Source organism: Nomascus leucogenys, chromosome 3, assembly GCF_006542625.1.
Source record: "Nomascus leucogenys isolate Asia chromosome 3, Asia_NLE_v1, whole genome shotgun sequence".
NCBI lineage: Eukaryota > Metazoa > Chordata > Mammalia > Primates > Hylobatidae > Nomascus > Nomascus leucogenys.
In genome coordinates, this window is record NC_044383.1 from 42,063,211 (window position 1) to 42,075,965 (window position 12,755).

Genomic DNA, 12,755 nt, shown 5'->3' on the forward strand with positions numbered 1-12,755 from the left:
GACAGTTTGTTATAATTTCTGTTCTTTTACGTTTGCTGAGGAGTACTTGACTGCCAACTATATGGTCAGTTTTGGAATAGGTGCAGTGTGGTGCTGAGAAGAATGTATATTTTGTTGATTTGGGGTGGAGAGTTCTGTAGATGTCTATTAGATCTGCTTGGTGCAGAGCTGAATTCAATTCCTGGATATCCTTATTAACTTTCTGTCTTGTTGATCTGTCTAATGTTGACAGTGGGGTGTTAAAGTCTCCCATTATTATTGTGTGGGAGTCTAATCTCTTTGTAGGTCTCTAAGGACTTGCTTTATGAATCTGGGTGCTCCTGTATTGGGTGCATATATATTTAGGATAGTTAGCTCTTCTTGTTGAATTGATCCCTTTACCATTATGTAATGGCCGTCTTTGTCTCTTTTGATGTTTGTTGGTTTAGAGTCTGTTTTATCAGAGACTAGGATTGCAACCCCTGCCTTTTTTTTGTTTTCCATTTGCTTGGTAGATCTTCCTCCATCCCTTTGTTTTGAGCCTATGTGTGTCTCTGCACGTGAGATGGGTTTCCTGAATACAGCACACTGATGGGTGTTGACTCTTTATCCAATTTGCCAGTCTGTGTCTTTTATTTGGAGCACTTAGCCCATTTACATTTAAGGTTAATATTATATGTGTGAATTTGATCCTGTCATTATGATGTTAGCTGGTTATTTTGCTCGTTAGTTGATGCAGTTTCTTACTAGCCTCGATGGTCTTTACAATTTGGCATGTTTTTGCAGTGGCTGGTACCAGTTGTTCCTTTCCATGTTTAGTGCTTCCTTCAGGAGCTCTTGTAGGGCAGTCCTGGTGGTGACAAAATCTCTCAGCATTTGCTTGTCTGTAAAGTATTTTATTTCTCCTTCACTTATGAAGCTTAGTTTGGCTGGATATGAAATTCTGGGTTGAAAATTCTTTTCTTTAAGAAAGTTGAATATCGGCCCCCACTCTCTTCTGGCTTGTAGAGTTTCTGCTGAGAGATCAGCTGTTAGTCTGATGGGCTTCCCTTTGTGGGTAACCCGACCTTTCTCTCTGGCTGCCCTTAACATTTTTTCCTTCATTTCAACTTTGGTGAATCTGACAGTTATATGTCTTGGAGTTGCTCTTCTCGAGGAGTATCTTTGTGGAGTTCTCTGTATTTCCTGAATTTGAATGTTGGCCTGCCTTGCTAGGTTGGGGAAGTTCTCCTGGATAATATCTTGCAGAGTGTTTTGCAACTTGGTTCCATTCGAGGAAGAGCAGCTTTGTAAAGGTCAAGCTTCCTGGGGAAACAGGGTGGAGCCTAGTGTGGCCCTTGCCAGGTGTGTGATGGGGCAGGTCTTGCTCTCCTCCCCTTAGGCTCCTCCTGCAGCCTCACACTGAGGAGCTGGATTAGATGGGGGCTTTTTCTACTTATTAGGGCTCTAGAAGCTCTGAAGTTCTGCAAAGAGGCCATGAGAGAAGTGAGAAGCTGGGTGGTAGGAGCCCTGAAACCCTCACCCTCATTTCAATGAAGCAGCTCCTCTCCCACCTGCTTTCTGTGCTTAGCTGATCACGGTCCCAGAAAGACTCTTTCTTCCTGCCTGTGCCGTCCATAAAACTGACGTGAGGGCTGAGCAATTTTCCTCTCACTTCTCCCTCTGTGGATAGTGCATGTACACACAAAATCACAAGGAAAATTCACTCAGTTCTCTACTGTAGGCTCACAGTGATGTTTTAGAAAGTTCAGCCGGGTACAGTGGCTCACGCCTGTAATCCCAGCACTTTGGGAGGCTGAGGTGGGCAGATCACTTGAGGTCAGGAGTTTGAGACCAGCCTGGCCAACATGGTGAAACCCCATCTCCATTAAAAATATAAAAATCAGCTGGGCATGGTGGCCCGTGCTTATAATCCTGGCTACTCGGGAGGCTGAGGCAGAAGAATCGCTTGAACCTGGGAGGCAGAGGTTGCAGTGAACCAAGATTATAGCATTGCACTCCAGCCTGGGCAACAAGAGCAAAACTCCATCTCAAAAAAAAAAAAGAAAAGAAAATTCAGACTACAGAAAAGAATGAAAAGCTCTTTGTCTAGAGGCCTCATTTGAGGGCAGTTCCATCAGCATGGGGCCTGTCTGCCAGTGCATTGGGATGCCTCAGGTGAGTCAGTCAAGCAGTGTTCCCCAGGCTTCCACTTCTCTTCTACACACCCTTCTCTGCACCTACTCAGGGCCCTGGACTAGTTTAGTTCACCCCGTAGTCCACTCCCCTAGACCAGGTCATCTTCAAACCTTGGGAAGGGAAGGGAAGGGAATGCTGTGATGCTTCATCCCACTCCAGGGCTGGAGAGGGAGGGGGAAGGCTGGCCAGGTGGCTGGGGACCCAGGGAACCACTTGCCTTTTTGTGTTTTCTCGCATATCCTGGATGGCTAAATGGAAAATCCGGTGCAGCAAAAGCAGTTACTCTCCTGAAAAGGTGACCAGATCTTTATGGGCTTTATTTGCCCTAAGATCATCCATCTCCTTTGCAATCTTGTTTACAAAGTTTCCGGTGGTGTGAATGTTCCCTCCTGGGTGGTCCCTGAGTTCTAACTTAGCCTAGAGGGTCTCTGGTTCTATGGGTTCCATCCTTCCTCAAAGCCAGCCACAGTAATAGGCAAGAAAGAGAAGGCCTTCAACAAATCAACTTTCAGTGGCACAAAAATGACTTCACCATAGCCCCTTTGCATCTGCATATAGAAGCTCAGAAGGAACATGATCCTTCCATTGGAAAATAACACCTCCTGAAGTCCCAGACCTGGTCTTGTATCCTCCCAACACTCCAACACTGCCATCGCTAATGGGATTTTAGGTAGAAGACCTGGGTGGGGATTGTCTCCCCGTTTATCAAAACTGGCTTTTTAGCCAGTGAGGGAGTGGGAGGCCTCCTTTTCCAAGGCCTTCTCTGTGCTCTTGGGTGAGATGGAAGGACCAGCCCTTTGTGACCGAGATGATCTGATTGTTTCCCCCGTCGTTGTGTCCTTGAAAGTTGGAACTGATGAGAGCAAAACTCTAGACAGCTCTGGAGGAGGTGCTTTGGTTGTGAGAGGAGGCTGAATCTGAATAGGTGCTCTGGTTCTTATTCATTTCACCCCTGTAGAAGAAAGCACATGCTTCCAGCTTTCAAGAGAATGAAGCAGTGCAGTGGTTGGATCCATATGGTGTCACTGGGATTCGAGTTCATTGGAGACAAAGCTTGATGACTTCCTGGGGACAGACTTTATTCATAGGTAGTGAAAGCCTGTTTTTTTCTGGCCCCTTGGGGTGTCACACACAATCAATACTGTGCTGCTCACTAATGCTCTATGTCCCCATCATTCTGTGCTGGATGCTCTTTCATGGTTGGGGGAGAGTATGGTGGCTGCACCAACACCAGCAAAGGGTACAATAAGAAAGTGCCAGGTGGTGCCTCCAGGCTGGTTACCACCTGGACTGCCTTTCCGTACAGACTCCAGGTCTTTGTGAGCCCCAGGCAAATGCCCTATCCTGAGACTCTGGGTGGATCTCGGGCTTTTTATGTGACCCTTCCAGCTCACCTGGTGCTGGGTGGGTGAAGTAAACAACCTCAGTGATTTGTCTGCACCCATGTTCTCATTGGCCAGAACCATTCTGAGGTCCATGAATCATATCACATTCAGTTCTGTCAAGAGAAAGGCCTGGCTGTAAAACTTTAGGGAACCAAGGCTCCCTAAGAAATTGTCAAGACTACAGCGTTAACACAGATGGTGTGGCTTTGCAATGGGAACAGCCCAGCCCCTCAAGCTTTTGATCCATTTGTTACACATGCATCTCTGAGCTAACCGCTAAATGCTCCCCATCACTCCTCACAATCCCCAGTGTCCCAGCCCAAGGTGAAGAGAGGCATAAGCGGGCCATTACTGCACATCCGGGCCCAGCAAACTCTGAGGAGTCCAGATTGGAATCCCAGGAAGAATCTTATTCAGTAGTTGACCACAGAATAGCCGAGTGGGAAGAATGTGACTTTGGGAGTCCCACGCATCTGCTTTGAATCCAAGCTCTGCTGCTTGCTAGCTGGTGACCTAGTTCGGGGCCTCAGGGTATGACAACAGGGGCTTATGTTCAGTGACCTCCAGGGTCCCTCCCTCTTGAAAGCTCAGGGGTTCTGCCCCGAGGAGTAGGAACTGACCTATTTTACCGGCATGTACTGAGTGTTTTCCAAAACAAAGTCTGGTTACTAATTACCTGACCTACATTCCCTGTGGCTGCAATGGCAGGTGGCATATCTGCACATTTCTAAGGAGGAACTGGAAAGCAGCTAATAGGAAGCACTCAGAGGTGAGGCCCTAAGGCTTGTATTGGTTGGGCAGAATTCTGAAATTCTGGTTGATGCTATTCTCCATCAACGTAAAGGGGATTTTGGAAGATCCCCTAAGTCTTTAAACACAGAGAAGCACTGTCCTAATATTTTCCTAGTTATAAAAAATAATATGAGCTTATTCTATATATTACATTGCAGGCATGATGGATCAGGAAGCCTACTGCTGCCTTCCCCCTGCTTCCTCAGCCCCCGGGATAACGTGGTTAACAGTTTGGCTTATATTCTTGTGGGTATTTTCTCCATAGAAACAAACATATAAATCTATTATCTTATGAAGATGAGATCACAGTACACATGCTGATTTGCAGGTTGCTTTTTATACTTAACTGTGTATTTTTGACATTTGTCCATGTCTGTACATGTGATCTATTTTATTCCTTTTAATAAGACATCTTAATGCATTGGGAAATCTAGAAAAGGGAAGAAACCATGAAGCATATAAAGCTTTTCTTTCATTTTAAATATTATTTCTGTATTGGGAAGAGCAGAACATCTGAAATTGTTTTCAAATACTTTAAATAGCATTTACATTTTAAAAATCACAGGAATGATAGTTGTACTGTTGTAGAAAATCAGTGAATACATGGGAAAGACTCAGTATGCCATTCTGACCATTCCTTATTATTATGTCCACTTTGTCTTCAATTCAACTATTCAGATAATAAAAAACTTTCTGTGGTAGGCAAAATACTGGCCCCCAAAGATGTTCATGCCCCAGTCTCAGGAAGCTGTGAATGTTACCTTACTTGGCAAGTGGGACTTTGCCAATATGATTGAATGAAGGATTTTGAGGTGGGTAAATTATTCTGGATTATCTGAGTGGGCCCCATGTAATCACAGAGGCCCTTGTGAGTGAAAGAGGGAGGCAAGAGAGTTGATAACACTCTGTGGCTTTGAAGGTGACTAAAGGGGTCACCAGCCAAGGCCAGTGGGCAGCATCTGGAAGCTGGAAAAGGCAGGAAGCTGTTTCTCCCCTAGAGCATCCAAAAGGGACGCAGCCCTTCTGACACCTTGGTTTTAGCCCAGTAAGACCTATTTTGCACTTTTCATCTCCAGAACTGTGGGATAATAAATTTGTATGGTTTTAAGCCTCTGAAATAAATCTGTATGGTAATTTGTTATAGCAGCTGTAGGAAACAAGCCCACCTTCATTCGTTTGGCATGCTTACAAATGCTGGGTCTGAAACCGTGAAACCACGACACATCTTGTGATTCTGGGTGACTAGGAACTAACTAACCCAGTTCTCCATATAACATGGTCCTCTGGGGGAACCAAAGTTGGTGTGTGGAAATCTTTTTAGGTTATTGAAATCAAAAAGAAAAACGACAGGAAAAGCTATTGACTTCCAGGAGGATGTACACAGACCCTGGAAGGCCATGGACTCAAGGATTTAAAGTGCCATAAAGGAGGTAGACTAGATATACTCAGCCTACTTAATGGATGAATCATGGAGGCTCTGTGAGGTCACTTGTCCAAGGTCACAGAGTGAGCTAGGGCTTGAGCAAAAGATGGTCTTCTCTCTCCAGTCCTGTGATGGTTCCTTTGATCTTTAACGGGAACATGCTGGGGCTTGCCACAGGGCCATCAGCGTCTTCTGTCAGCCATCCACTCTCTGCCAGGCTTCCACTGAGGGGTAGCAGGCAGAAGATGGGTGGGCCCAGATTTGCCCATCCTGGGGGGACTTCCTTTGCAACCTGCTTGCTCCTCATCCACCTCAGCTGGCAGCCTGCCAAGCTCCCTGCTCAGAATCACCAGTGTGGGTTTGGTACCCCAATCTTGGTCCCTTGTGGTTCTAGATAACAGAGTGATAACCCAGGCAGTCTCCCTGGGTGGCCACGATTTTGGTTTGAATTTCCCAATGCCCTCCTTTGAAGGGTCAGAGCAGGGAGAGCTTGGCAGCTGCATCCTCAGCTGTGACGTGCACAGAGAGCTTCCCAACTTTTCATTTGACCACTGGAACCTCAGAGGTGACAGTTGAGAAAGAAAAGTAGGCCACTTGGTACAAAGTGGGGGATTTATTCTTAGATCTCCTTGGACCAGGAGAGTGATCGTAGGCTCTCGGCACCTCAGAGGTCAATGCATAATAAACAAGGGCAGTTGTGTAACTTTTACTTAATAAATCACTGAGCACTGATTAGGTGGGCTCTGGTTGGGGCTGTTCATACTCTCAAAGAAGCCCAATTCGGCAACAAAATCTGGAGACAGAAGCCACGTTGATCAGGCACCTTCTGTCTAGGCACTTCACAGGCAGTGTTGCTAGGGTTAGGTACCTGGCATCCATCACCCCTGCTCTGCGCAGGGTTCTAATAGATGGAGTCAACACAAGGCTAATTGAAGAACAAACTGTCTTCTGTAGCATTCAACTCCCAAGTACAGGGCTCTTTTGTCAAGTCAGTTTGGAGAAGATATTGCCTGACTGCTAGCTGTCACTCAAATCTCTTTCCCCTCCTCTTAGATACACAGCTGGACTAATTTTCCAGACTCCTTCACAGTGAGGTGTGGCTGTGTGTGTAGACATGCAGGTATGCCTCCAGACGGGCCTTGCTGCAGCAAGTGCAGTCAGTAGACAATCTCCTGCCATCACCTCCATCAGGGCCGGCCTCAGCTACCGAGCCTCATCCACTTTGCCCAATGTCACACCCTTCCAGGAGCCTCCTATCTCTGGGGACCACATGAGGCACAGCTATTTTGGCCCAATAAAGGACACCTCCAATGGGTAACATCCACTGTAGAGGTCCCCACTGGGTTGGCCGTTGGTTTGTCAGGACTGTGTCACGGCTTGACTTCTCCTTCTGACCAATTCTGTTTCTTCTCCATTTCCATTCACAAGTATTGCCTCCTAATACTTGGAGTGAATCCATCTTGCTTTCTCCTTCAGCCCGCTGAATATGGACTCCAGTGGTGCCCTGGGGGATGGTGGAGCCACCAGATGGAAGTAGCCTGGTGATCCTGAGAAGGAGAGATGCCTCGCTGACCTGAACATCTTTCCAGAACTGTTAAGTGAGTTAGAAATGAACTTCTACTATACAAAGCTGCTGAAATTTGGGCATCTGTTACTTTAGTTGGTCTGCTGAAACTTCTCTCCTCTCCTCACTTACCTCTCCAGATGCAATGGCAGGTCTTTCGGGGTGGGGATGGGGCATTGATCAGAACTGCCTGGAAGCTCAAGTACCCACTGTACCTAGGCTCAAGCAGGCCAGAGATTCCCAGACAACAAGAGAGAAGAAGAAGGCTTGAGGTGACTTTTCTGTGCAGAGATCCATACTTCAAAATGTGGCCAGTTGCTACCAGGCTCTCCTCAATAAAGAAGCAACTGCTCTCCCTTGGGTGCAGCAGTCAGAGTGGAGAGAAAATAAGTTCTCATTCTAACTCTCCTTGAGGGAGAGGAAAATCAAAGTCCTGTGTTTTCCGTAGCAAGGTTGGTATGCAGCAAGATGAGCCATTTCCCCAACAATGGGAAAATTCAATTCTTTCAACAATTTATAAAGAGATACATAATGTGGATGGATAGATGGTATATATCAATAGATAGATTATACATAGGTAATACAGACGGTAGACAGATAAGGATGATAGAGACAGATAAATGATAGGTTGATATGTAGAGAGATGATAGGTTGGTAGCTAGATAGGTAAGTAGGTAGGAAATCGAGGCTCAGAGATACTGAGGTAGGTTCTTATGGTCATATAACTAGTATGTGACAGAAGAGGATTCAACTTTAGGTCTAGTTTGACTCAGACGTGGGATTCAGGCTGAGATTGGTGGCTCACTCCTGTAATCCCAGCACTTTGGGAGGCCGAGGCGGGTGGACCATTTGAGGTCAGGAGTTTGAGACTAGCCTGGCCAACATGCTGAAACCCCATCTCTACTAAAAATACAAAAAAATTAGCTAGGTGTGGTAGCACACGTCTGTAATCCCAGCTACTTGGGAGGCTGAAGCAGGAGAATTGCTTGAACCTGGGAGGCGGAGCTTGCAGTGAGCTTAGATTGCACCACTGCACCCCAGCCTGGGCTACAGAGCCAGACTCCGTCTCAAAAAAAAAAAAAGCGGGGGTGGGGGGTATGAAAACCCAGCTCCACATCCTTTCTTCTGCTGAGGATGGCAAAGAACGTGTTTCCTTTGCTCCATGCACAGGGTTTCATTTGCCCGACATGATGTTTTGTTTGCTTTTGTTCTATTTTATTATGTTAAGAATTCATCAACTTGTAGCTTGAATTTTGTCATCTAGTAGGTTTTGTTTGTTCGTTTGTTTGTTTTAGGTGGGCATTTAAGGGCTGCATTCTCTAAATTCATGCATGTTCAAACATATTTTTTACTTCTTTGTTTGAAGGACAACTCAGGTTGGTGCACAATTTCTTAGTAACCCCTTTTCTCAGAACTCTTGTCATGGGTTTATGACAAGTTTTTGTGCGGTTTGGGAAAATTATGGAATATCTGAAGGAAATGCATGAGAACTAAGGTTGAACAAATTGGGTTGAACAATTGAAAGCCTTTAATCCCTGGCCAATGTGTTTTGACTTGCTGTTGTTGGCAATAGACAGCCATTGAGAGTTTCTTTTCTTTTCATATTATTTTTTCATCAACTTTAAGTTCCAGGGTACATGTGCAGGATGTGTAGGTTTGTTACATAGGTAAACATATGCCATGGTGATTTGCTGCACAGATTAACCCATCACCTAGGTATTAAGCCTAGCATCCATTAGCTATTCTTCCTGATGCTCTCCCTCCCTACACCCCTCGCCTTGACAGACCCCAGTTTGTGTTGTTCCTTCCACATATCCATATGTTTTCATCGTTCGGCTTCCACTTATAAGTGAGAATATGTGACATTTGGTTTTCTGTTCCTGTGTTAGTTTGTTGAGGATAACAGCTTCCAGCTCCATCCTTGTCCCTGAAAAGGACATAATCTCATTCCTTTTTATGGCTGGATAGTATTCCATGGTATATATGTACCATATTTTCTTTGTCCAGTCTATCATTGATGGGCATTTGGATTGATTTCATGTCTTTGCTATTGTGAATAGTGCTACAGTGAACATACACATGCATGTGTCTTTATAAAAGAATGATTTATATTCCTTTGGGTACATACCTAGTAATGGGATTGCTGGGTCAAATGTTATTTCTGCTTCTAGATCTTTGAGGAATCGCCACACTGTTTTCCACAATGATTGAACTAATTTACATTCTCACCAACAGTGTAAAAATGTTCCTTTTTCTCTGAAACCTCACCAGCATCTGTCGTGTCTTGACTTTTTAATAATAGCCATTCTGACTGGTGTGTGTGAGATGGCATCGCTTGTGGTTTTTTTTTTTTTTTTTTTTTTGAGACGGAGTCTTGCCCTGTCTCCCAGGATGGAGTGCAGTGGCATGATCTTGGCTTACTACAGCCTCCACCTCCCAGGTTCAAGCAATTCTCCTGCCTCAGCCTCCCAAGTACCTGGGGTTACAGGTGTCTGCCACCATGCCTGGCTATTTTTTTTGTATTTTTAGTAGAGATGGGGTTTCACCATGTTGGGCAGGCTGGTCACGAACTCCTGACCTCTGGTGATCCACCTGCCTCGGCCTCCCAAAGTGCTGGGATTACAGGTGTGAGCCACTGCACCTGGGCTCATTGTGGTTTTGATTTGCATTTCTCTAATGATCAGTGATGTTGAGTTTTTTTCATATGTTTGTTGGCTGCATGAATGTCTTCTTTTGAGAAGTGTCTGTTCATGTCCTTTGCCCACTTTTTAATGGGGTTGTTTTTTTCTTGTAAATTTGTTGGAGTTCCTTGTAGACTCTGGATATGAGACCTTTGTCAGATCATTGAGAGTTTCTGAGCAATGTGGTGGTGGGTTGTATGTAGATGACTTTGAGGCGGAAGAGACCTGTCACAGAGAGACCAGATTAGAACTACTGCAGTGATTAGGTGGTCAAGGCCTGTAAACAGGTGTATGTGGCACTTTATGTACAGGTACACTGTGGATACAGAATTGATGGGACTTAGCAACTGCTTGGGTAAAAAAGGGACAAGGACAAAAGAGAAGGAGTTGTTAAACAATGCCTTGGGTTAACCTGGGGTGAGCAGGTAGGTGGTGTCATTTGTAGATCCAGAGAAAGAGTAGATGAGGAAGAGAAAAGGGGAACAGGATGGGGAGGGGGAGGAGAATAGAATGGGAGAATGTGAGATCTGAGTGGCTGCATTTTGGGGGAGCTGGTGGAGCTGCCCAGAGGCTGCTGAAATCTGGAACTGGAGTTCAGAGAAGAGGTTAGGGTGAGGGACAGAGTAGAATTGGAAATAGTCCCTAAGTGTGTTGAATATGTCCAGTATAGATTCTTTCTAAAGGGAAATCCTTAGTCATTTTCTAGAAGGCATTGTGAAATCAGCCTCTGAAATTCTGCCCTACCAAACTTGTTTTCTTCTAGGAAGTGACAAAATTGCAGCCCCTGAAGAGCAGGAGAATCCTGGGCTCCATGGCTTCCCTCTGCTGTTTGCAACTGCATTTGATTCCACTTTTGTGTGTTTTCTCTTTTTCGTGATATTTGCTGGAAATGTATTGATTTTTCAGTCTTTTCAGAAAACTGCTCTTGGGCTTATGTCTCAATTATACTGTTTTTATGTTTCCTCATTATTTATTGATGCTTTTATCTCTTTTTCTCTTTATTTTTCTTTGCTACCCCTTCCCTTGAATTTTTAATTTTTTTGTTGATCCATTAATTTTATCTTTTGGTAATAAAAACATTTCGAGCTACAAATGTCCCCACAAAAACTGCTTTGCCTATATCCCAGGTAGTCGGATATATAGGCACTCACTGTCATGGTTTTATAAGTAGTCATTATTATAGACATAATTTCTCTCTTGACCCAGAAGAAATTATTTTGTATATTTTAAAATTCCATGAATATACATAATTTGTTTTTGGAAGGCAGAAAGGGAAGCAAAGGGAAGTATATTATGCAAGGTTACACAATCTTTAAGTGTCATATTTAGGACTAGAATCCAGCTTGAATGACTTCTAGTCTAATCAGCAAGAAAATGTTTTCTCCACTTCGGAATGGTTCAAGCTTGGGAGTTTCTGGAAAGCCTCACTAGCTGGGGGGGGCATGTGAAATGGAAAATCATGTTTTAAGTCAGACAGATGTGACTTCAACTTCTGCCTTGGCTCCTTGACAGCTGTGTGACCTTGGACAGGCTCTAGGCCTGAGTTTCAACTTCCTTGTCTGTAATATGGAGAAAATAACATGAATTTTATGCTGCTGTTGTAAAGATTAAATGAAATGTAAAATTGTGTGCATAGAATGCCACATACACCATAAGTGATCCATAAATATTTATCTCTGTTCCTTTAATTAATATCCTATAGATGCCCAAGGTACTGGATAAAAATTAAAGTAAAAGCATGCATAATCTCAGTGATAACAATGGTTAACAAAGTGCAATATCTTTTAGAACATACACATGTATACACACATTCATACATGCACGCTCTCACGCACACACACTCAAAATTTGGATTGTACCATAAAGCTACCCTGTAACCTGTTTTGTTTTTTGTTTTTTGTTTTTTCCCTTCTCAGTTAATGTACAGTGGCCACTGCCACTCACTGCTGCTTCCTTCGGTGAATGAGCAACTTGGTAATGGGAGATGGGCAGGCTGAGGCTCTGTGTAGTTTGGAGTGGAAAGGCAGCCCAAGACTGATGGGAACACAGGGCCTGGGGTGGGGGTTCGGAGGCGTTTCCTGGAGGTTGACAGTCGAGGTGTGAGCAGGTTTGTGTGAGTCAGGGAAACAGGCTATGAATTCAAGATGAAACTACTTACCCATGCAGGTCTCTGGTTCACTACACTGATTTGGTAGGTGTTTCACCTGCCCAGTCAAGTTAAGAAGTCAGGCAGGATTTTACCTGAGTTTACTGTCCCAGCACTGTGCCAGGTGCTAGGCAGGGACATAAGAAATACCTCTGCTCTTGAGCTGCTGATATGCACACATTTAACCACAGACCAGTGTGAAAATACTGACATCTGAGAAATGAAGATTTGTGTGAGGGGTATAAAAAAAAAGATTTGCTTTTCAGCTGGATTTTTTTTGTTTCAGGGGTTGGTGATGGTTCAGGATAAGGTTTGGCAGGGGAGAGAAAATTCTTGTTTTGGGAGGTTGTGGAGGGCAGGAGACTCAGCTAAGTTGGGATAGACAGGGAGAAGAAAGGAACAGAAAGACCACAGAAGGCACTAGGCTGAGCAGGCAGAGATAGGACTGAGCAGGGTGTGTTAAGGAGACAGTAAAGGACCTATCCTTTTGGAAGTTGGTATTAGGGAACAAAAATAAATTATGCAAAATAAAAGTGGAACTTATGCTATGCTTTGCAGTTAGAAGGTGGCCAAATAAGCACCAGATACATCTTTGATTTGTAATAAG